This window comes from Gopherus evgoodei, chromosome 2, assembly GCF_007399415.2.
Source record: "Gopherus evgoodei ecotype Sinaloan lineage chromosome 2, rGopEvg1_v1.p, whole genome shotgun sequence".
NCBI classification, from domain to species: domain Eukaryota; kingdom Metazoa; phylum Chordata; order Testudines; family Testudinidae; genus Gopherus; species Gopherus evgoodei.
Window position 1 is genome coordinate 182,096,115 of NC_044323.1, and position 24,842 is coordinate 182,120,956.

The window sequence follows — 24,842 nt, forward strand, 5'->3', positions numbered from 1 at the left end:
GAGCGTATTGCTCCTGCTGCTTCCGTGCCAGCGGCACCGCAGCCAGAGAGCTCGTCTAGTCGGATCGCCCGGCGCTGACACCTACTACGGCACCGATGACGTCGTCACCGTTGATCCCGGTCCCATAAGGGCCGTAGAATCCGGTGCCTGACGGCTCCCCGGCACACGCCGTGGTTGAGCGTCTTGCTCCTGCTGCTTCCGTGCCAGCGGCACCGCAGCCAGAGAGCTCGTCTAGTCGGATCGCCCGGCGCTGACGCCTGCTACGGCACCGATGACGTCGTCACCGTCGATCCCGGTCCCACAAGGGCCGTGGAATCCGGTGCCTGACGGCTCCCCGGCACGCGCCGTGGTTGAGCGTATTGCTCCTGCTGCTTCCGTGCCAGCGGCACCGCAGCCAGAGGGCTCGTCTACGTCGGATCGCCCGGCACCGACACCTGCTGCGGCACCGATGGCGTCGGCACCGTCGATCCCGGTCCCACACGGGCCGTAGAATCCGGTGCCTGACGGCTCCCCGGCACGCGCCGTGGTTGAGCGTATCGCTCCGGCTGCTTCCGTGCCAACGGCACCGCAGCCAGAGGGCTCGTCTCCGTCGGATCGCCCGGCACCGACACCTGCTGCGGCACCGATGACGTCGGCACCGTCGATCCCGGTCCCGCAAGGGCCGTAGTATCCGGTGCCTGACGGCTCCCCGGCACGCGCCGTGGTCGAGCTAATCCTCCGGCTGCTTCCGTGCCAACGGCACCGCGGCCAGAGGGATAGTCTAAGTCGGAGCGCCCGGCACCGACACCTGCTGCGGCACCGATGACGTCGGCACCGTCGTTCCCGGTCCCGCAAGGGCCATAAAATCCGGTGCCTGACGGCTCCCAGGCACGCGCCGTGGTTGAGCTCCTGTTCCGGCTGCTTCCATCGGCACCGTCGATTCCAGTCCCACAAGGGCTATCGAATCCGGTGCCCGACGGCTCCCCGGCACGCGCCGTGGTTGAGCGTATTACTCCCGCTGCTTCAGTGCTGACGGCACCCCAGCCAGACGGCTTATCTAACTCGGTTCTCCCGGCACCGGCAACTACCGAAGCTCTGATGACCTCGGTACCATGGATCCCGGCCCCACGAGGGCCGTCGAATCCGGTGCCTGACAGCTCCCCAGTACGCACTGTGGTTGAGCCTGCTGTTCCCTGCGCGCCGGAGATGTTACCAACGGCGAGGGCTCTCAGTGCCATGACGGAGTCAGTGCTGCCTGACCTGGGCACCGCCGGTACGGGTAATACAGTCTCTTCAAGGGACTGTCCCCTGTCAGTACAGCAGAGCGGCACCGTCCATGATCACGGTCCCGCAGACGCTCCAAGTCCTGTCGGCACGCCGGACACCACTGGCAGTTCCGGTACTGTTTTCCTCGGTACTGGTCACACTCACTGCACCGGTCGGTATCCCGTTCGCCGACCCGCTATCGGCACCGTTCCGACGTCTGGCACCGGGGCAGGTACCTTGACTCCTGTAGCTCTTCTCCGAGCCTCGAGATCTCGGTCCACCTCCCGACACCGTTCTGGTTGCGGGTCTGGATCTCGTTCCAGGTACCGATACGCCTCCTGACGCCGGTCCCCGGTGCCGAGTTGGGCAAGGTCCGAGTGAGTCAGAGACTCGGCCCGTGCCCTCTTTTAGTACCTCCATGGCCGTCCGGACACGCATCCGTGTCACCCCATATGCGCGGATCTTATGCTCAGGACCACGATCCTGATATCATGGCCAGCGGGCGACAGCCCCGAAGCAGAAAGAGCCTTGGCGAATGCAAGGTGTACTCTGCAGGGGCCCTGCACCTCTGGGTAGCAAAGCAACAAGCCTTGCTTAGCTGCGATAATTATAGCACCTGGGTGGAGGAGTTTCTCCCTCGAACCTCCCACCTAGAGTTCGCTGCCGTCTTGGAGGACGGGGGAAAGAATTTACCCTTTGTTGGTAAAGGCATCTTCGCGGCAGAGACAGCCCCAGACTGCGAAGCCTGCTGGACAATAGGGTCCTAATGCGTCTCAGCATGTATACGCCTGCGACCAAACGCAGGCCTTTATGGCCCCAGCCGCCATACTCTGTGCCTAGCCAGAGGCAGAACTCTGGAAAACGGCAAGGCCAAGGTGGTCGCAGACAAACGTCAGGCCCCCTAAAAAGCCAAAGTCAAGGTCCCTCGCAATTACCACTGGGACCAAAGACGGACCTTCCAAGGTTCGCCGGAAGGCGGTGTACCAGTCGCAGGACGGGATCCTGATCCCGCTTTCTCCTGGCATGGCCCCAGTTACTTTTAGATCGCTGGGTCCTGCGCACGATGGAGCATAGGTACCACCTTTAAATTGCTCCAGCCCTGTCCCCCTTCAGCGGACGAAAGGGGCTAGGGGTTTTACTCCCGTTATGCCCTAGTCCCCCACTCGACCACAGGTCTCAGACCTCCCTGGTCCTGCATGGACTCAACCGGTTTGGGATAAGGTTGAAGTTCTGCATGGTATCCCTGGGAACCATTATTCCATCCTTGCCTCCGGGGGGCTACTATGCCGCCCTGGATAGGAAGGACGCGTACTTTCGCAATGCCATCTTCCCTCCACATGGGAGATGCCTCCGCTTTATAGCCAGCGGTGAATACTCCCGGTTTACGGCCATAGTCGCCGCCTACCGTAGCTATGTCGGATATGCGTTTTTCCGTATTGGGACGATTCGCTTATCCGAGGAGACTCTGACACACAAACCACTCAGCCCATGGGCATCGTCACGGTCTTATTCAGATCAAGGCCTGATGATTACTATAGAGCAATCCGCTCTGGTTCCCACGCAGAGGTTGGGCTTCCTAGGGGCTATCTTGGTCTCCTACCTAGCCGGAGCCTGCTTATCGCAACTGCGGTTTTAGGCGATGGCATCAATCATCTGAGGTCTGAAGGCTTTCCCAACGACCTCAGCTCGTTCTTGTCTCAGTCTCCTGGGTCCATGGTTGCCCGCAAGTTTGTAACCAAAAGCGCCAAGCTCCGCCTCCGTCCTCTCCAAGTCCGGCCCACCTCGGCGTACCGCTTGGACAGGGAGCCAATGGTCATGGTAGTCACCGTTCCCTCGAACGCCTTAGGCTCCCTAGAGTGGTGGCTAACTCCCTCCTTGGTGTGGACAGGATGCGGTTTCATCCGCCCCAGCCCTCACTGCCCCTGACGGCGGACGCATCATCTCTCTGCTCGAGTGCTCATGGTCACCTCCGAGCTTAAGGCCTTCGGTCTTCTAGGGAGCTGGCATTCCTCATTAATGCCCCAAAAATGAGAGTAGTCCGCCTGGCATGCCAGGGGTTCCAGCGGCAGCTGCGAGGCCGTTGTATCTCGGTGTTTACAGCCAACACAATGGCCAGGTGCTTCATAAGCATTCAGGGGGGACATAGTCCTTCCCCCTTTTTTTGTCAGGAGGCCATCCATTTCCGGGTCTTTTGCATGGCCCACTCGATGGAGCTGGCGACGTCCTTTCTCCCAGGCGTTCGGAACGTCTTATCTCTTTGACTCAGCAGGTCTTTCCTGTCTTACGAGTCATCACTCTGCCCCATGTGAGGCGTCCCGCTTTCCGGAAGTGGAAATGGTTCCTCACACAGACCTGTTCGCTCACCGCGAGTGCAGGAAATGCCAGGTGTTCTGCTCCTTCCAAGGTCTCTCCTCGGAATCGATCTTGGACGCATTCCTGATGCCGTGGAACGGCCAACTGCATTATGCCTTCCCGCTGTTCCCACTGGTTCGTTACGCACTGACATACCACGTTGCTCGGCCTGTCAGCCCAGTCCTCATCACTCAGGGCAATGACAGGCTTCGTCACTTGGACCTGCAGCCTCTTCGCCTCACGTACCTGAGTCGGGGTGACAGGCAGCCTTCCGCCTGGTCAACGTACCGAGCCAGGTGGAAGCGTTTCCTTTACAGCTGCAGTACGCTCGATCTTGCTCCTGCTGAGGTCTCGATCCCCTCTATTTGGCCTGCCTCTGGCCTTCAGCGGCAGGATCTGGCGGTATCATCGCTGAGGATACTCTCAGCAGCCATCCCTACCTTCCAGCAGGCTAAGATGGACGTTCAGTGTCCCACTATGGGTTCGAGGTCCCTCAAGGGCTTGGAGCGCTTGCACCCTCGGGTGCGCCGCCCAGCCCCGCCCTGGGGCCTCAACCTAGTCTTGGCCAGACGGGTCTCTGAGATCGGAGCTCTTACGAAGGTTCCACAAAGACAAGGTGCAGTTATGACCACACCCGGCTTTCCTCCCTAAGGTGTTTTGGCCTTTCATGTTACCCACAGCTCAACGCAATGGGCATAACCGTTGCACTCCTTGGACATCTGTGGAGTGCTCGCATTATGTTGTGCTGACAGAATCATTTCCTAAGGTGCCCCAGCTCTGCCCCGGTAGCGGGCCAAAGGGAGGGCTTGCTTGTTTTCCTCTCAGAGGATCTCATCTTGGGTGATGGCGGACATCCCCACTTGTTATGATTTGGCTCATATTTCCCCAAGCCACATCACCGTGCATTCTACCAGGGCTCAGGCTTCATCTGCCGCCTTGCTGGCTCGTGTTTCTACCCACGAGACCGGTCGCGAAGCTCCATTGGTCCTTGGTCCTTACCTTTGCTTCGCAGTATGCCCTGGTTCAAGAGAGGCTGTAGCCTCTGGCTCGGCAGTTTTATTCTGCCACATTTCACTCCGACCCCACCGCCTTTGTAAGGCTTGGGATTCACCTAACTGGAATGGATATGAGCAATCACTCGAAGAAGAAAAGACGGTTACTCACCTTTGTAACTGTTGTTCTTCGAGATGTGTTGCTCATATCCATTCCGCACCCGCCCTCCTTCCCCACTGTCGGAGTAGCCGGCAAGAAGGAACTGAGGAGCGGGTGGGCCGGCAGGAGTATATATGGAGCGCCATGGTGGCGCCACTCTAGGGGGCGACCTGCCGGCCCACTGAGTTGCTAGGGTAAAAGTTTTCCAACGAATGTGCACGCGCGGCGCGTACACCTAACTGGAATGGATATGAGCAACACATCTCGAAGAACAACAGTTACAAAGGTGAGTAACCGTCTTTTCCTTGTGGCCATTACTTCTGCCACAAGGGTCTCAAAGTTCTGAACCCTTACTTCGGAACCACCATATACGATCATCTTCAAGGACAAGGTTCAATTGTGGCCACCTCTGGCCTTCCTTCCAAAGGTTGTCTCGCAATTCATAGTAACCAGGATATCTTCCTACTCCATCTTATGTCCAAAGCCATATGCCAACAGGGAGGAACAGAGACTCCACTCGCTGGATGATAGATGTGCTAGTCTTCTACTTAGAAAGGACTGAATAGTTTTGAAAATCTGCTCAGCCATTCGTAGCCATTGCAGACAGAATGGAAGGCCTTCCAGTCGCGATCCAGAGAATTTAATCATGGATCACTTCCTGTATCTGAACATGCTACGACCTGGCAAAGAGCCCTGCTCCTCCTGCTCATTCTACAAGAGTTCAAGAATCTTCGATGGCATTTGCAGCTCAAATTCCTCTTTCCAGGACATCAGTAGAGCAGCAACGTGGTCATCAATCCACAACTTTCACATCTCATTACACCATCACCCAACAGGCTAGAGACGATGCGGGTTTCGGCCAAGCAGTATTACAATCAGCATGCCAGTGACCTCCAAACCTTCACCTGCACAACGGCTTGGGAGTCACCTACTTTGGAATGAACATGAGCAAGCACTTGAAGAAGAACAAACAGTTACTGACCTTCCACAACTGTTGTTCTTGGAGATGTGTTGCTCATGTCCATTCCAACTGTCCTCCCCATCCCCCTTGCCTGCCTCTCTGTTGGCGTTAGCTGGCAAGAAGGAGCTGAGGGGGTGGCAGGCCCCTTTATACTGATGCTATGAGCGTGCAACTCCAGAAGGTGCTGGAAATGAGTCCAACCTGGCAGACACCATTGACAGAATAATTTTCTGGTGGGGGTGCTACTTTGGAATGGGCATGAGCAACACATCTCAAAGAATAACAGTTACGGAAGGTTAGTTCCCTTTTTTCCTAAAGCCACTGGACCGCATTCTCCCCTGCATCTCTGCTTGGTGCAATGGAATGGGAGGAAGGAGAATATCAGGGAGCCGGTTACAACTCCCTGTTCCAGGAGGCCAATTTACTCCATCCCCCTGCACCTGGCCTGGGGTCTGCTCAGACTTATGCCACTGATGTATAGTCTTTACGCCAGTGGAATAGAACAGAGCTGTGCCACGCGCTTAGCAGCCCCCTGAGCAGTGAAAAGGGCCTGGAGCAAAACAATAATCCAGCTCATTATATGTTAAGATATAACTAAATCATAAGGCTTAAGAAGGGCAGTGCGGTCTAGTGGATAAACACAGGACTGAGAGAGATTGGAACTCCTTTGTTCTAACCCTAACTCTCACTGTATGATTTTGGGCAAGTCAATTTATCCTCTCTCCAGTGTATCCCCCTTGGGATAATGTACATGATTAATAATATTTAATTCGCTTCACAGGGGTTTTAAGGATTGAGTAGTTGGATAATGTTTTTGCAGTGTTTGTAATATGTAAACCACTACATGAGAGCTAAGTATTATTGCTGTTTAATTTTATTGAGGGTTAAACTTGGGTGATGTGCCCACAAGAACTTTTGCAGCCTATGAAGTAGAAGGCCAAGCAGCGAGCTTGTTTGGGAGCATAGATAATGAGCAAAAACAGGAGCTAAGTTACTGCAATCCTATATGCTTTCTAACTTTTACCACGGCAAATTTCCCATGCAAGTACAGGCAGTCAGTCAAAATATCAAGTTTGGATTGGGTATTTTAATATGCTTAAATTTCACTATCTAAAAAGGCAAATCCAGTTTAATTAAATAAAACTCAAATCACAGGAGGGTGCAGCACTGTTTTAAGGGGCGGTTTCTTTGGATACCGAAAATTAATAAAAACTAAGTACAGCCTTCCTAAAAGGAACATAGGTAAATATTTAAGTTGATGATTTTTCAGCGGGGACAGATTGTCAACTGTTTGTGGAAAGTTGTATGCACAATTCATGTTATTGCTAATGAGGGTTGCACATTGCCAGCACAGCAGATTAAAACCCCAAGGGAAATGGCTTGAATCAGGCTTGGTACCCTAGGCAGCTGAGGGCAGAAAAAAATGCAGCGTAAGTGTGTGGGTTTGTTTTTTTTTCCTTTCTGAATATATAGTGTGAGTCAGTGTCAGGCTGAAGAGTTTCTGTGTTAGGGTGGCTGAACATTGACGAGGGAAAGTCTTTCCCAGTTTAGTCTAATTTAGCATGAAATAGGGGGATTTCCAATGGTGAAGTTATTCTAAATGTGATCACACTCAGCTGCCTTCAGAATCCACCCATGCTATATGTGCACATTTTATGCCTATATTGCCTGTTAATCCTTATTCATTGTTACTGAGTGCTAAATGCAAAGTTTTTGTTCTGATTAATGCTGTAGACAATAGCATAGCTGAAAAAAGAACCTTAGGATAACATCAGGCAACTTCTGCCCTCAAAAAATTATGTGCAACTCCCGTTTAAGTAAAATTGTCAATTTTGGTTGGATGTATTCCTGGAAGTTTCATCACATGACAGTCTTTAATTAAAAGATTAATCTTTAATTCCTGGAGACTCCAGGACACTCCTCGAGGGTTAGCAACCATATGTTGAAGTCATTGGGCGTTGTACCCTTACTAAAAGAGAGCAGAATTTGGCCCTCAGTTTCCATAGATGCATTTACCAGGAGTGCTTTTTGAGAGCATTTATGGTCTCTGAGGGCTTGATCCAAAGCTCATTGAAGTCGATAAGAGTTTTTCCAGTAATGCTAGTGAGCTTTGGATCAGGCCAAATTCTACATTCTGTACACGTATCCCATTGCATTTAAGGGCATGGTTTAACCTGGGAGCTCTCAAACTGGAGGTTATTACAAGGGGGTTGAGAGCTATCAGCCATGCACAGGGCTGATAGCCTGAGCCCCACCAGCCCAGTCCACCCTCAACCCTGCGCCAGTATGTAAAATAGTGTTAAATTAAAAACATATTTTTTTATATTTAAAAGGTGGGGGGGAGGGGAGTCGCACTCAGAGGCTTGCTGTGTGAAAGAGGTCGCCAATAAGTTGGAGAACCTCTGATTTAACATTTGGTTTTCTTTTGGGCTTATTCCTTCCCAAATCCTGGGAATTGTCATGAGTACTTATTCAAACACAGAGTGGCACCCCGGGCCTCTGAATCAACAACATATTCAGTAGAATATAGGTAGTATTTCTGAAAATAAAAATCTGTGTAAGGAAATGAAGGACATTATTTACACTAATATTTGCAGTAATACTGTAATAGAATGTATGGTATTTACAGTAGCAATTTACAATGTGTTTATTGAAAATCTATTTTATAATCTGCGTGACAAATACTAGCCCCTTTTGAAGTCAATGGCAAACTCTAATTTATTTTAGTGAGTCTTGTGTTCGTCCCTAAATCTTGTAAAACATTAACCATTCTTTGTTTTTTAGTGCTGCCATCAGCTTTAACATGCTGTTCTTTTTTAGGCACTATTAATTATTATTGTTGTTGTTCTTGCAGAGGACCTGTATGGGAGGACTACTGAAATCTGTATTAAAAATAGCATTTCCATATCCTCCCACTCACCGTACTTAATGCACAAAATGCCTTTTATAAATGCAGACTTTCTGCCTGGCTAGGTAAAAGAAGCTGTCACTTCATTTCAATAACGAAGTCATTCTCAGGAGAATTTCATTGTTTTAGCAATAGAATTTTTGTAAAAAGCCTTTTATTTTGCCTGAGAAAGGTAACAGAAATGAACTTTTGAGTGCTTATTCTACAAAACAGTTAAGGAAAGCGCAGTTCTCTCTCCTTAATGTGTGGGGATTTGTATGTTTGTGAATGCTCTACACTCTAAAATGAGAATAAAGCCCTAAAATTGAAAGAAGGAAAGAGCAAAAACCATGTTTCTTGTTCATTAAAGCATCATGCAGCTGCTGCGTCTAATTCTTATCAGCCCTGATTCAGGAAAGCACGTAAGCACTTGCTTAAGTCAGTCTCTATTCTGGAAGACACTCAGGTATGTTCTTACGTGTCCTGCTTGACTAGGGATGATTTCTTGAATTGGGGCAATTGATTTATATAGCTATTGTGCCATACTGATGATATAAGCTCCGCTTAATTTTAAACTCTGTGGAACATGGCCTGTCTTTTTTGTTCTGTGTTTCTACACCTCCTAGCACAATGAAGTCCATGACTAGGGCTTCTAGGCATTAATGCAATGCAACAGCTAATAAATAATTTAAAAAATACCTCTTGGACATTTCTCATTTCTGTCCCAAAGTTGTATGTGTTCCACACAAATGTGTCCTCTCCCTTTTTTATTGTAAAAAATAATTTACATCAGAAATAAAGAATCATGAAACTCGTGTTCTAGAATGTGTTAGAGTAAGAGAAGTAATCACACAGCGTTTGAAGTTTTCTCTGTGAATAACTTTTTGCATCTCTCATTTTGGGTATTTTTAAGTATTTGGGTATTTGATTGGTCCAAAAATAATTGGTCTATTGACTGGTCGAATATTATCAAATAATGAGAAAAAGTTCCAGTATTTTAAAGCACTGGTTTATTAGAACACATTGTGTGCCACTTTTGGACACTGGTAGGTCTAGAGGTATGCATTGTGCTTCACTAATAAATTAAAACAGGATACACCTATCCGCATATGGGTATATAAACGATAATAATAGGACAACAGGAGAAAACAAGTACTCCTTTAGTAGTCAATATAATTGTTATATGAACAGCTTATAACATTTACAAAATATTTTTTATTAAAGAAATTTAGTAACTTCAGAAATTATTATTTATACAGTTGTTTGTGAATTCATGATGCGATATCATGATCCACCCAATGGCGAACATGTTTGTGCTGTGATATCATTCACACTGGCATTTGTCTCAAGTGTGGCAATTGTTTTAGCCCTTTGCTTGGTTGGAGCACACAATGAATGAAGTGGCTGAGATCCCCTGTTGCATATTTACTGCTTGCAACCACAGGGGTAAATTGCAGTCAGCTATAGAGTATTTACAAACACGCGCACACCAGTAGTAATGCTTCAGTTTTAAACACTAGGTTCATAGAAAGGAAAAGCATAATTGCACTTCTGGCTTTTGCACCACATTAAGCAACCCACATCAAAAGGTGTTTGCAGTTAATGTTTCAACAGGTGATCTCTGGATTAAAAGTCAACTGGTGTTCCTGTTATTTAGTGTTCAGTGTTGAAATTGAAATCTCTGTAAACAGAGTAGTCTTATTAATTCTGAAAAAAAGTAGTCAATAGTGTCTTTGGTTTCCAATACACTCATTCAGGTTGCATCAGAATTATGATAGTTGTAGCTACAGTGGAAGTAGGGAGGAGATTAAAGTATTGAGTTGCATTTTTATATATATATAAGGTTTGGTAAAAGAGGGCGGTGAATGGACATCAGCTAGACTGATGATATTGGTAATATTACCTTATGAGAATGTCAACCTTGGAGTTCTAGTGACCCATCCACTTTTTAAGAGCCACACATTCCAGGAGTTCTAAATCTATAGTCTATGAGAAAATGTCTGCGTGTTTATTAGAGACCTACCTTTTGAATTGATTATCAGCAATAAAAAAAATTACAAGTCTGCTGTAGCTGTTCAAATATGCAGTAGGCTCATTGTCTCAGCTCCTGGTTGCACCTACATTTTTGCATAATAGATTTCACAAAAGAAAAAAAATCTTTGTTATATCGCAGAAGCTTCCAGAGTTATTTTTATTGCTGCTATCTGTCCTGCATTACTGGCCATGAGCCTGAATTGCAAAAGACCATTTGCATTCCCTTTCCAAGTCATTCTGCTCAGTAGACCTGTAGGGATGACTGTGTTTAAAAACATTCATGGAATAAAGTAGTTTTTATGGAAAACTTTTGTGTGAGAATGAAGAAACATTACACACTAAATGAAGTGCAGATCCTCCTGGAGGTCCCTCCTCATGAGCCGCTTGTGTTACATCTATGGAAAATTGGCCAACTGATAGGTCGAAAGGCTAATATTGGGTGTTTATAAAGTGTGTGTGACTTATGATACATTATATATAATGTGTGTGTGAAAAAACACTGAATATATTGGGTTGGTATCCCTGTCCTCCTATCTTTTGTATGTTGTCTGTCAGGTAGGGCTACGATTTTGTCATGCATATTTTTAGTCAATTTATGGCAGAGGTGCAGGGGAGGGAGGAACCATAGTTACAGAAAGGCCATGGCCTGGAGGGTTTTGGGAAGGGTTGGTACATAAACCCACCCCGCACTTACCCCGCAGTGACTGTTCCTGTCCTGCAGGGCTGAGCCCGGCTCCCTGCTCTGGACATTGCAACCCCCTGCACTAGGTTGCAATGCCAGTCAAGTTTGGCCTGTCCACTCCCATGTCTCCCATCTACAGAGGGGCAGATGCATCAAACCTGAGTGGCGTTGCGACCCCATGCACTAAGCTGCAGCACCAATCAAATTTGGCCCATCTACCGCTCTGTAGTTGGAGACTTTATTTAAAAAAAAAAATCAGATTCATTATTACTGTGAACACTGCGACCTTCGTGCCAAAATCCATACTTTAATAACCAAGAATAATAGTACTATTTATAATTTGTATTTGGGTAGTGCCTAGAATTAGGGTCATGTTGTGCTAGGCACTGTATGAACACAGAGTATCAGATGGTCCCTCCCCAGAACAGCTTACAACCTAAATAAGAGAGTCAAATATTAATCAACAGAGGACATACGAACGCAGTGCTAAAAGGTACAAAACATGGCAGCCATTTGCTTTGTTTTGATATTCTGGTTCCTCCAAACTGTCTTTCTGTTGCCCTACCCTCTGAACAAGGGCCCCAGCCAAACCTGTATCATCATTGCTGAACAAAGAGCCCTGCTTTCAATATGGCGCAACCAGAGACGTCTTCCCTCGACAAACTGAAGCATTAGAATGTTCACGTCTGGTTTTTTTATATGCACAGTAAATAGACATTGAGACAGTATCTCTCCAGGGCCGCCAGGTGCAGACAGGAACAGTAGTTAGATTAGACAGTCAGGTGATAATTTCTGAAACCTCTTCCCCAGTTTTTTTGTGGTGAGATTCATTACTTGTAAAATTCAGTGTGTGCAATTATTTACGAGCGACCTTCTCTTTCTCCCACTGACGATGGTGTTTAGAGCAACGGTAATACATTGCTGCTGCCGCCCAACTCGTCCTGTGTTACTTGCCTGTGTCCATGCATGGTGCAACAAACGCAAGTCTGCAGGATGGCTGGGTACCACAGGCAGAGAACCTTTAATTGTGCCCCCAGTATAGCTGTTAGCATTGGGAAGAGAAAGAGGTGGCACGAAGCATGTTATCGGGTACAAGATGCCCCACACACTTACACTTTTATAGTTGGTTGGAGGATGATGGGTGGGGGTGGGAATGGAAGTGGGAAGCAGAGGAACAGCAGCAGAGATTAGATGAAGATACAGAATGCAGCTATAGATGAAGGCAGTAATGGGACCCATGGTTTTCAGATATCCTTTGGGCCTAAAAACGATCACAAACATCCAGAAAGTTTCCCCTTCCCCAAAAGATAATGCTTGCATGGGCTAATTTTATGCAGAAACCAGAAATATTAATGGGTTCATTTGTGGTATCTTCAGGGAAGAATAATAGGGAGACTGTCCATTACAGCCTATTAGATAATGTATCTTGTGGAAGACCCAGATTTGTTTAGGACCTTGGGACTTTGGTTTCCAAGATTGATGAGGTGGACCAGACTAGTCATGTCAGTCACTAAAGAGGTGTTGTTTATTTTTATTATTGCCTGGTGCTCCTAATGTATGAGTCACAATACTCTTTGGACACCTTATCCCCTTTCTAGAGATTTGACTATTTACTGAAGAGTTTTCTCTTTCAACGGCATCACTTATCTCCTGTGAGTGTGTGCATGTGGAGGAACCGGTATTCAGATAGATAAAAGATGTATGGGGCAGCAAGGCCTAGCAGTTCTCCCATGGCGTTAAAGGTGGTCTGTGGCTGCTCTTACTCCTAATACAGGGGATGTAACCTGTGGGGACTGCAGATCAACGTGGCTCAAGATGGAACTTTGCTGGGGAGACTACAGGACTCAGAAGACGGTCTGCATGTCTGTTTTAGGGCTTTAGGGTGTGCAAAGTGCAGAGGGCTAAATTCTCCACTGCCTTGCACCTTGCTTAGTCATCTACACCTCTGCAAAGTAGGTGCAAAATTCAACCAAATCAAATGTTTTATACCCATATTGTGCTCATTTACACAAGGTGTAAAACAGAGGAGAATCAGGCTCCACGCATCCTCAACTTCCAGGGAGAATTGGGACCTCAAAGAGGAAGAAGGCTGCAGTCTGCCTGTTTTCTACAAGCTACGGTCACTTTACACCTCTCTGGCCTTGAAATGGGTGCAAATGTAATTTTAAGGAACCTTAGTTTTCACTGCCCTTTCAGTTGTAAAGGGGACTTATTGTAAATAAGAATCAGTTCCGGTAAGTGGAGCCTTTGCACACCTGAATTGTAAATTTTACTGTGTGTAAAATCACCTGTTGAAAATAGTTTACATGATGTTTCCTGATATGACAGATGATACACATTAGGTAGTTGAAATAGCATATATTCCAGGAACAGACAGCCTCATTTTTTCCATTCTCGGTGGGACAGGAGTGAACCTGTCCAAGATTATATCATGCAGAGGGAGAAGAAAGGAGGGAATGAGTTACAGTTTTATAGGGGTTGAGGGATAATAGTGAACAGTGTGTACAACTCAGGTAGGAACAATAGTATCCTCTTAAAAACTTTTATAACTTCACTTATGCTAATCTGTGAATTAGGAAAACAAAATCCCGGGATGCAAGACAGTAAGGAAAGTGAATGAACAAACTGCAGGGGAGAGAGGCAAAAAGATGCTCTCTTGCTGGCTATCCTTCAAATCAAGTTGAAGAGAATTAACTTTTCTCTTCAAGGGGTTGGAATAAATACAGGATGTTGCAAAAGAGCTGATTTCTGATCTTCTGTTTTGCTAATGTAACCGCATTAGTCATTCTCATTGTGATTTTAATTTCTTATTTGGACTCTCATGGGTCCAACTTTAATGTCTAGACAGAAACAAAATATACTTTCCCCTTTCTTTGTTATGAGGTCTGCTGGTCTCTCAATTACAGTGCTGCATTTGACATGCTGTTCCCCCTCCCCCCCCGCACCTCTTAAGGGCAGGGCTATGCTATATATTATTGTATGACTGCAGTGCCTAGGAGCCATAAATACAGCTTCCTCAATCGCTTGCAGTTTCTAGTGCAGATGTGACACTAACCATGCTCTGTAACCAAGCTGAAGCCTGGCACGTCCAAAACTTTATCCTAGTTGCAGAGCACAGTTAAGGTTTAATCTGTGCTACAAATCGAAGCCATGTTATGATTGTTTGAGAGGACAAATTGCTTGTAGCACAGTACCCTAACTTGGTTTATTTTGCAGTGTAGATGGGTACTCGGATACCTGCCGTACTTTCCATGTAATGTCCCTGTGTTCAGAAAAGTAGGCACTCATCTTACAGGCTTTATTATAGATCTCTAGTATTCTTTTGGGCCAGATTCTGATCTCATTTACCGTCAGACCTCAGTTACTGCACTGTCTTCAGTGGAGTTACTCCAAACTCTGACCGGAATGAATGAGAGCAGACCTTGGTTGTTTGTTACAGAGTTTGTATGTGATTATGTGGGAGGTGGTGGAGCACATTTGGAGGTTCTCTGGGCTCGTGCATGCCCCACCAACAGCCACTCAGAGTTACGATCCCACTGTATGTTCCAATGAGTGCACAGTGCTGCAGGGAGAAGACAGTTGTGCATGGTGGTGAACAGGCTGCACTAACTAAAGGATGAACACTCTGCGATTGTGCCTCCCTACCCACATGTTCTCAAGGCAATTTGCGCCATCTAGCCCTTAAGCCTTTAACCATAAAGGTTGGAAACATTCAGAGGCAAATGTACTTTGCTTCATAGAAACAGAGACTAAGTGGGAGTCTGTAACACGTACCACAACCTCTGCAGTATTGCTGCATATTAATTTGCAAACTTGACACCATCAAATTAGGCCTAAATAAAGACTGGGAGTGGCTGGGTTACTACAAAAAATAATTTTCCCTCTGATACTCACAACTTCTTGTCAACTGCTGGGAATGGGCCACATCCACTTTGATTGAATTGGCCTTGTTAGCACTGACCCCACACTTGGTAAGGCAACTCCCATCTTTTCATATGCTGTATATTTATACCTGCCTACTGTATTTTCCATTCCATGCATCTGATGAAGTGGGTTTTAGCCCATGAAAGCTTATGCCCAAATAAATTTGTTAGTCTCTAAGGTACCACAAGGACTCCTCATTGTTTTTACTCATACAGACTAACACGACTATCCCTCTGAAACATATTTTCAGTGTTCTCTTTGGAACTGCAGCCTGGTGGTTTTGCTGGACCCAGATAAAAACTTTGAGCCCTGCCTGTGCTTCTTGAGAAGTGCAAAATGGCTGTTAGCCTGCCAGAAACTACTAGCAAATAAATATGTCTGTCCTACAATCTTCTACTTGTATTCTGTGTGCATAATTTACACTTGGAAAAAGGATTTGGCATGACCTGGGGGTGAAACTCTAGTTTGGCACTTAAAATGGCACGTTTTTCATATTCCCCAAACCCATTTATGCAAGTTCTTAAACCTCAGGTATGCATCTCAAGAGTATAGTAGGTCAGAAAAGTTTGTCAGAGTTGGTCTAAGAAGAGATGTTCCTGGCTCGGGTCACATATAAAAAGAAAATAATAATAATAATATCCAAAAATTCATGTGTGGAAAATACTTAAGACAGAAGTACAGCTTTGGTGTGTGTGTTTTTGGTTTTAATACTCCCTAAGTGCTGCTGCACTGTGGCACTTTGTAGTGTGTGTCTGAGTGTTGTTCTTTGTGGGTGGGTCTGGATGACATTCAAGTGGAAAATTTCATAGCACAACAAACGTGCAGTGTGTTTGCTGCTGCATGGAATATTATGATGTATATATGTGACATATTTCAAATAATGGTCCTGATCCTGCAGAAGCATTGGTGGGTATGGACCCTTATAGCTCCACAGAGTCCCCAGTGATAGAATTCAGTGGAAACATAAAAATCCATCAATGGGGATCCTATTGGGGCTTAATTTGTACATATGTACCAAATAATAAACCGGAGTCGTTTTCCTTCCTCTCATCGTAGTAACAAAAATATCCTAGAATTGTTTTAATTATGAATTAGCTTCAGAATCAGACAGTTTGTGGAGTAACTGTTCTGTGCTGTAATTGTTGGTAACAAGAGGGGCTCTTTACATTCTGGATCAGTGTTTGCACATTCTGTAGTGGATTCTCCTCATCATAAGCTCATTAAAATGCATTTGGTCCAGTGAGCTATAGAAATCAGCTGTTCATTTGTTAGGCAATTGTCTGGATTCTTTTCTCTCTATTCCTCACCTGTTTTGTTTTTGCTTTTTCAGGTATTTCTTACATTATTTGAAGGAGAGAAGGCCCTGGGGACCTGCAAACAATCGGGCAGTTTCTGAAAAATCTTTATGGTAAAGGATAATCCAGGACTTCCTGTAGAAGAACATAGTGAATGATGTGAGTTAACAACTGCAGTATAGTCATTTGTATTTATGTCCTTTGTATGGATTTAAATATTTTGCTGTTTGGTTGGGTCCCAAGCCCTGTGAGGTGTTGAGCACACATTGTAAGTAGCTGAGCATCTGTAACTCCTTTGACATCAAAGGGAGTTATTAGCCCAGACACTGCACTTCATTTTTTAAATTATGCTATTGAGGCAAAAGCAAGGCACCTAAAGAGTGACGTTGGATTCCTTTTTCCTCAGAGTGGTGTCATTTAGAGTGCTGCAGTTAGTGATGCTGCTGGCAGTTTGATAGCTCAGTGTATATATTCTGTTTATTACTTGGCAGATTAAAAAGAAAAAAATTGCTCAGGGCTAAAGTTCATTATCCAAGACCTCAGTTCAGGAGTTATGCACCCACCCACACTTCATTTAAATCATTTGGCCATTATCGTATTAGAGGAACATGAATGTGGGGTGCCTTTCTGAACTTACACTGAAAACTGGAATTAATACAATATTTTGAGCAAGGCATTATATTAGATTTAATGTGATTTTAAAAATAGCTCCTGTATAAATTCTTCTCTCCCCTCACTGCATAAATGTCCATCCACATGAATCAGAGTCATGTTTACATGTGCTTTTCAAGGAGAAGAATAGCCAGGCAGTTAAGGTCCTGCAGTGCAGAATTGCGGAGTCTCAATGTGTAGATAAGACAGTGGTATAGGGAGGAGAGTTTTAGATTTATTAGGAACTGGGGAACCTTTTGGGAAAGGAGGAACCTATATGGGAAGGATGGGCTCCACCTCAACTAACGCAGAACCAGATTGCTGGCATGTAAAATTAAAAAGCTTGTAGAGAGTGTTTTAAGCAGACGGGTGTGGAGGAGCAGCACGTGGTTCAGGAGGAGACATCCTTTAGGGATGAATTTATTCACGGAGGGACTGTATTTCCTGCTAAGTAGGATAGAAGTTGGTAAAGCAAAAGTAGAGGCTAGTGAGGAACAGTCAAACGTAAGAGTCCCATTTAAATACAACAGATGAAGGCAAGCAACTTAATATAGATAAAACGTAAAGTGCTTGTATACAAATTCTAGAAATGTAAATGAACTTGAGTGCGTGGCATTAAATGAGGATATTGACGTAATAGTTGTGGCGGAAACTTAGTAGAATGAGGATAATCAATGGGACATGGTAATATTAGGGTAAAACATATAAGGAAATGACGGTGTAGGTTGTAGGAATGGCACTATATGTGCAAGAAAGCATAGCGTCAAATAAAGTAAAAATCCTAGATAAATCAAACTGTACCATAGACTCTCTATGGATAGAGATTCCCTGCTTGAATAGTAAGAGTGTGGCAGTAGGAATAAGCCCCTGTTCCCATTTCCCCCCACCCTTCCTGATTGACTGCAGACGATATGGTAAAACTTGAATTCTGCTTAGCTATACCTTAACCAATCATTTTACTGAAATTTAACTAACCAATCCTAACATACTGTAACATGGTTATTTAACCAATTATGCCCCACCACCTTAATTGGTTTACACCCAACAAAATTAATTATACAGCAGACAGAAACAATCACAGAACCAGAGACCATGCAAATAAACCTACAGAACAATACAGAAGTGAGGATTTCACAATGCATCTGTACAGACATAGGGGTTTTCCAGGTGTGTCTGTTGATAAGTGAGTTCTTACCAGACAGGATGCTATTAAGCTAAGTTTCCTTTTACATCTTCTAGGCTCTTCCCTTTCTCTGGAGGTGATAGGAATATCAGGATTGTATTCCTAATAGCCCAATAGCACCTTATTTCAATGTGACTAGTTTGGAATGTGAGGATGTGACCATACACTTCCCAGCTTATGGCTGCCTAGATACATCTTAGGCCTTGGCTACACTCACACTTTACAGCGCTGCAACTGGGGTGTGAAAAAACACCCCCCGAGCGCTGCAAGATACAGCGCTGTAAAGCGTCAGTGTAATCAGGGCAGCAGCGCTGGGAGCGCGGCTCCCAGCGCTGCACGCTACACCCGTAAGGGATGTGGTTTACATGCAGCGCTGGGAGAGCTCTCTCCCAGCGCTGCCGCTCTGACTACACTCACACTTCAAAGCGCTGCCGCGGCAGCGCTCCCGCAGCGCTGCCGGGGCAGCGCTTTGAAATTCCAAATGTAGCCATACCCTTAGCTGACAGCCTTAGCCTGTCACAGTAAGAGAAGGCCATTACACAGACAGTGATCTCTGATTCTTTCTTTCATACCTCTATAACTAGCTAAGTGTTAAGAATACACCTACATTCTTAAAGTATAGGCCTTTGCAGACAGGCCTGAATATCTATATCCTAACACTGACCAGGACAGTGACCATGATTGTGAAATGCTCAGAGAGAGTAGAGAGGGTACAGAGGCAGAAAACACATTAATAATGAGGGATTTCAACTATCTTCATACCGATTGAGAATATGTCACCTTAGGAAGGGATGCAGAGATAAAATTTCTAGACACCAAAAATGACTGCTGCTTGGAGCAGCTAGTCCTGGAACCCACAGAGGGAGAGGCAATTCTTTTTTTTTTTTTTTTTTGGCCCTAAGTGGAGCACAAGATCTGGTCCAAGAGGTAAACGTAGCTGAACCATTATGCAATTAAATTTAATATCCTGGTAGGGGGAAAATGCCAAAGAAGCCCGCCACAATAGCATTTAACTTCAAAAAGGGGAACTATATAAAAATGAGGACACTAGTTAAACGGAAAGAAAAAGGAACAGTCGCAAAGGTGAAACGCCTGCAAATTGCATGAAGTCTATTTAAAAACACTGTAACAGAGTCTCAAACTAAATGTATACTCCAAATAAAATAAAACAATAAGAAGCCCAAACAGTGTCACCATGGCTAAACAGCAAAGTAAAAGAGATGGTTAAAGGCAAAAAGGCATCCTTTAAAAAATTGAAAGTCAAATCCTAGTGAGAAAAATTGAAAGGCATGTAAACTGTGGCAAGTTAAGTGTAAGGCAGGCCAAGAAAGAATTTGAAGAGCAACTAGCTAAGGACTCAAAAACTAACAGCAGAAACATTAAGTACCACACAAGCAGGAGGCCTGCCAAACAGTTAGTGGGGCCGCTGGGTGATCAAGGTGCTAAAGGACCACTCAAGGAAGACAAGGCTATTCCGGAGAAACTAAATGAATTCTTTGCGTCTTCACTGTAGAGGATATGGGGGAGATCCCTACACATAAGCCATTTTTTTAGGTGGCAGATCTGAGGAACTGTCACAGATTGAGATATGAGTGGAGGAGGTTTTGGAACAAATTAAACAGTAATAAGTCACCAGGACCAGATGGTATTCACCCAAGAGTTCTGAAGGCCTCAGATGTGAAATAGCAGAACTCCTAGTTGCAGTATTTAGCCAATTGCTTAAATCAGCCTCTGTATCAGATAACTGGAGGGTAGCTAATGTAATGCCTATTTTTAAAAAAGGCTTCAGAGTCAATCCCAGCAATTACAGACCTGTAAAACTGACTTCAGTACCAGACAAACTGGTTGAAACTATAGAAAAGAAACAGAATTATCAGACCATAGATAAACATGATAGCTGGGGAAGAGTCAACACAACTTTTGTAAAGGGAATGCCTCACCAGTCTGTTATAATTCCTTGATGGAGTCAACAAGCATGTAGACAAAGGTGATCCAGTCTATTATAGTGTACTTGGACTTTCAGAAAGCCTTTGACAAGGTCCCTCACCAAAGACTCCTAAGCAAAGTAAGCAGTCATGGGATAGGAGAGAAAGTCTTCTCATGGATTAGTAACTGGTTAAATGATCGGAAGCAAAGGGGAGGAATAAATCACCCAAAGATCTGTACTGGGACTTGTGCTGTTCAACATATTCATAAGTCATCTGGAAATGGGGGTGAACAGTGAGGTGGCAAAATTTGCAGACAATACAAACTTACTCTAGACATTTAAGTCCAAAGCTGACTGCGAAGAGTTACAAAAGGATCTTATTAACTGGGTGACTGGACAATGAAATGGCAGATGAAATGCACTGATCAACAGTGAATTTCAAAGTAACGTGCATGGGAAATCATAATCCCAACTACACATACAAAATGATGGGTTCTCAATTAGCTGTTTCCACTCAAAATCAATCAATCAATCAATCTTTGAGTCAGAGTGGATGGTTCTTGGGAAAATGTCTGTTCAGTGTTTAGCGGCAGTCAAAAAAGCTAACAATGTTAGAAACCATTAGGAAAGGGTTAGATAATAAAAAGGAAAATATCATAATTCCACTATATAAGTCCATGGTACACTCACACCTCGAGTACTGCATGCAGTTCTGGTCACCCTGTCTCAAAAAAGATGTATTAGAATTGGAAAAGATGCAGAGAAGGGAAATGAAATTTATTAGGAGTATGGAACAGCTTCCATCCAAGGACAGATTAAAAAGACTGGGACTCGTTCAGGTTAGAAAAGAGACAATAAAGGGGGGATATGATAGAGGTCTATAAAATCATGAACGGTGAGAAGAAAGTGAATAGGGAAGTGTTATGTACCGCTTCACATAAAACAGGAACTAGGGGGTCACTCGATGAAATGAATAGGCAGCAGGTTTTTTAAAAAGCATAATGAAGTACTTCTTCATACAACACACAATCAGCTTGTGGAACGTGCTGCCATAGGTTGTTGTGAAGGCCAAAAATATAACCTGATTCAAAAAAGAATTAGTTCATGGAGGATAGGTCCATCAATGGCTATTAGCCAAAATGGTCAGAGATTCAACCCCATGCTCTGGGTATCCGTAAACCTGTAATTGCCAGAAGTTGGGACTGGGTGACAGGGAAAGGATCACTTGAAATTGCCTTGTTCTGCTCTTTTCCCTCTGAAGCATCTGGCACTGGCCAGTGTCAGAAGACAGGATACTGAACTGTCATTGGTCTTATGCTCCTGTTCTTATGCTCCTGCATTCATTAATAAATGAGACTATTCCCATAAGGACATGTTGAAGGGAAGTGTGCAAATGATCTAACGTTCATGGTTTTCCAGTGTGTGTTGATTGTTTTCTTGGTTATGAGGATGCAGTGTGTGTAAAAACATTTAAAATTGTTTCTACATAGCTTTATGTTTTATGCATTGTTCTAATGGGTCCAAGAATAACCCCTTATTCTTATCTGAGAGTAAACTATGAGAATTCCAATGTTTGATAAGTTGCCCTTTAAAAACCTTGTTCAGAACATGCAGCAGTCTTTTATGATGATAGTAGTGTTAATAAAATAGATGCAGATTCTTCCAGAATGGGCAAGTAGCTTTTATTTGATTTGGAGTGCTTGGATTTTCTTGAAATTGAATGTTTAAATAATAAAAATTAATATGAAATCCCACATCCGGTGGATTTGAGTACAGCGTGCCAAACTTCAGCTTCACTGATAGCTGTCCAGATTTTCTTCAAAAGTTTGGAAATTCCCAGCATTCCATATTTGTAGTACATGTAGTCAATGACCGCAAGATCTTATTTTTGTGTTTTAGTCCAATTACTGGCCCAGGACTACAGGCCACAGGATGTTGTTGCAAGTGTCCATGTGTGTGTAGGGCAAAAGAATATGAGTGGAAACGTTTAATGTTTAGGTTATAAGTGAAAGTGATAACAGTGGGTTCGTTCCCCACGAGATGTTTGTTGATATTATTGTATATGTATAATTTGACACTTCAGTCAAATTCAGGCAGATATGGGTATATCAGTTATATTCTTTTCACACTTTGAAGGTTTTCTTTGTGATCATAAGAATTTATTTGGCAAGCTGACGTGCTAGAACACAGCACAGGATAGCAGTACTAAAAAAGTACTGGCATGCCATGCTGGTGAGGAGATGTTTGCTCAAGCACCTCCACTGATGGCAATGCACTAGTACTGCATGTGGAGGGGAGTGGTCCAGTTCTTATGGAGTTTGGGGCTTTTTAGGTCAAGACCATTCATGTGAACTCCACCTGGAAGCTGACTGTCACCTATTACAGAGAATGTAGCCTCTGTGTAATATGCTTTCTGCCTGATTCCATTCTGCAACACCTTACATTTCTGAATGATACCCAGGGCAGTGCCACTTAGAGCACATTGTGGTGATCTACTGAGGTGATATCGAGGCCCATGTAGGAAAGAAAAAGTAGCGTGCTTCTCTCCAGGTGCAAATGAAGAGAAAGTGCTCCTGACCACAGCTTTTACCTGGGGATCCAGGAGCAGTTGCTTTTGAGAAGCCATTGATGACTGATGGAAAGTACTTTAAAAGTCACCTGACTGTGTATCTGGTCACACTTTGTTTTAGCTTGGAGAACCCTGCTACAACAGCCTGGCAATCAGCCAGTCTCCCTGCCTTCTAACAAAGAGACCAGAATACATGAAACAGGGATTGGTAATTTTCTTAGAAAATATCAGCACATAAATGTTTTCATTAAAAATATAATTGTTCTCTGTCCTCGTTAATTTCAGTAGTGTGCTCTCTTGTTAGGAGGTGTGTTGAGAGCAATCTGTCCTTTCACGAACAGTAGCTCTTCTATTTCTTATAATCCCATTATTTCACTTCTAGTCACATTTCAGAGCAAAAACTCAGTGAGTTGGGATAAGCACATTGAATCCACCTAGAAATTGTTTCATTGGCATCATTTTTCTCCCTTCCTTCCTTCTTTTCCCTTATTTGGATTAAACAAATTTCTGTACAGTTTGCTTGTACAAATTAAGTCCACACAGTGCCTTTGCAGAGAGAAATGGAGAGATCACGAAAGTCTCTTAGGCAGGAATGTTATTTCATTCAGTACAATAATACAAAGGAGAGTTTTTTTGGTTTTTTTGCTGCTATGGGTCTAGTACCTTGTGTTTTCAAACATAAAATTCTAAATTAATATTTTCCCGGTAGTAGTCAAATGGGCTGAAAGAATTTATTTTGTTTAAACCTTGAAAATATACCCCCTTCCCTTAAGAGCAACAAATAAATCTCCTTACCTGCCTCAAAAAAGATGTGTCTTTACATATTTGCACTTGAGCTAAAACCTCTGGCATGGTTTCTGGGAACTGGAAAATAAATGTCTAAATCATCTGTGTGTCAATAAGTTAAATGTCCTCATTTGGTCTCCATGGTTCTGTCTACACTGCAGTTAAACACCCGCGGGTGGCCCGTGTCAGCTAACTCTGGCTATGATGCTGTTTAATTGCGGTGTAGACGTTTGGGCTCGAGGTGGTGGGTGGGTCACAGAGCCCAGGCTTCAGCCTGAGTCTAAACATCTACGTCGTAATTAAACAGCTCTGTAGCCTGTTAGCCTGAGTCAGTTGACATGGGCCGGGTGGGGGTGTTTTATTACCAAGTAGACATACCCTGTGTTTAGCTTTTACTTTGAGCAAACTACAGGTGGCAGGCTAGTAAACATCCCTGGTCCTTTGCTGTGACAAGCCTTTTAATGCTTGACTTCAATGGGAATTTGCCTGAGAGAGGGCTGGGTCAGTCTGAGTAAGGAACTTAGGACTTGCCCCCTAAAGTTTAGCCCCAGTTTTGTTTCATTTTCAGCATTATATTGTCCCTTCCCTACTCCTTACCCTTCTCCACTCCCTTCACCCTGGGCCTCCCTTATCAATATTTCTCCCTTACTCCTCACTGTAGGTTGTTTTTTCTGGCACCTTAACCAATGGCAGGGACTGTCAGTGAACAGCTCCTGGAGATGTCAGTGCTGCTTCCTGACTTGGCTGGCAGGGATCGCTGTAGTCCAGGCACACCATTTCCCTGAAGTGTCACCTTCTTCACATGTGCTCAGCCTTCAGAGCTGCAGCGGCCCCCTGAAGGGGAAGGTTAAACCTTGAAGCATAAACAGATCATGAAAGGAATATGCAAATTCAGGGCACTTTGAGTGCAGCTTGATCCTCGAGACTGGATTGCTGCCTTGTTGGTAAAGATGCGCAGTTGTGTGCTCTGACAATGGCGAGCTCTACAGACCTTGAAAAGTCAATGAAAAGTTTTGACACACTGTTGAACGTTTTGAATGTGCTTGTTTCTCAACTCCCTTTGCATCTATAGTCTAACCATTTCAGGGCTTTAGATGGAATTTACCCGGTTACCAACAAAGAGAGAGAACTGCATGTTTCCCTTCTTGCAAGCAAGTGCCCTGTACATGCCATTTCGTATTTCTAGGAATAGAG

General features: G+C 44.7%; 1 protein-coding gene across 10 annotated transcripts in view; it reads left to right on the forward strand.

Annotated features, from left to right (window-relative positions):
* ATXN1 (ataxin 1) overlaps window positions 1-24,842 on the forward strand; it is a 303,257-nt gene that overhangs the window by 161,860 nt on the left and 116,555 nt on the right. For all 10 annotated transcript variants that reach the window (XM_030552464.1, XM_030552461.1, XM_030552468.1 and 7 more), the window contains one exon: window positions 16,568-16,691. The gene's annotated coding sequence lies outside the window, so the exon portion shown is untranslated. The remainder of the gene's footprint in view (window positions 1-16,567; window positions 16,692-24,842) is intronic.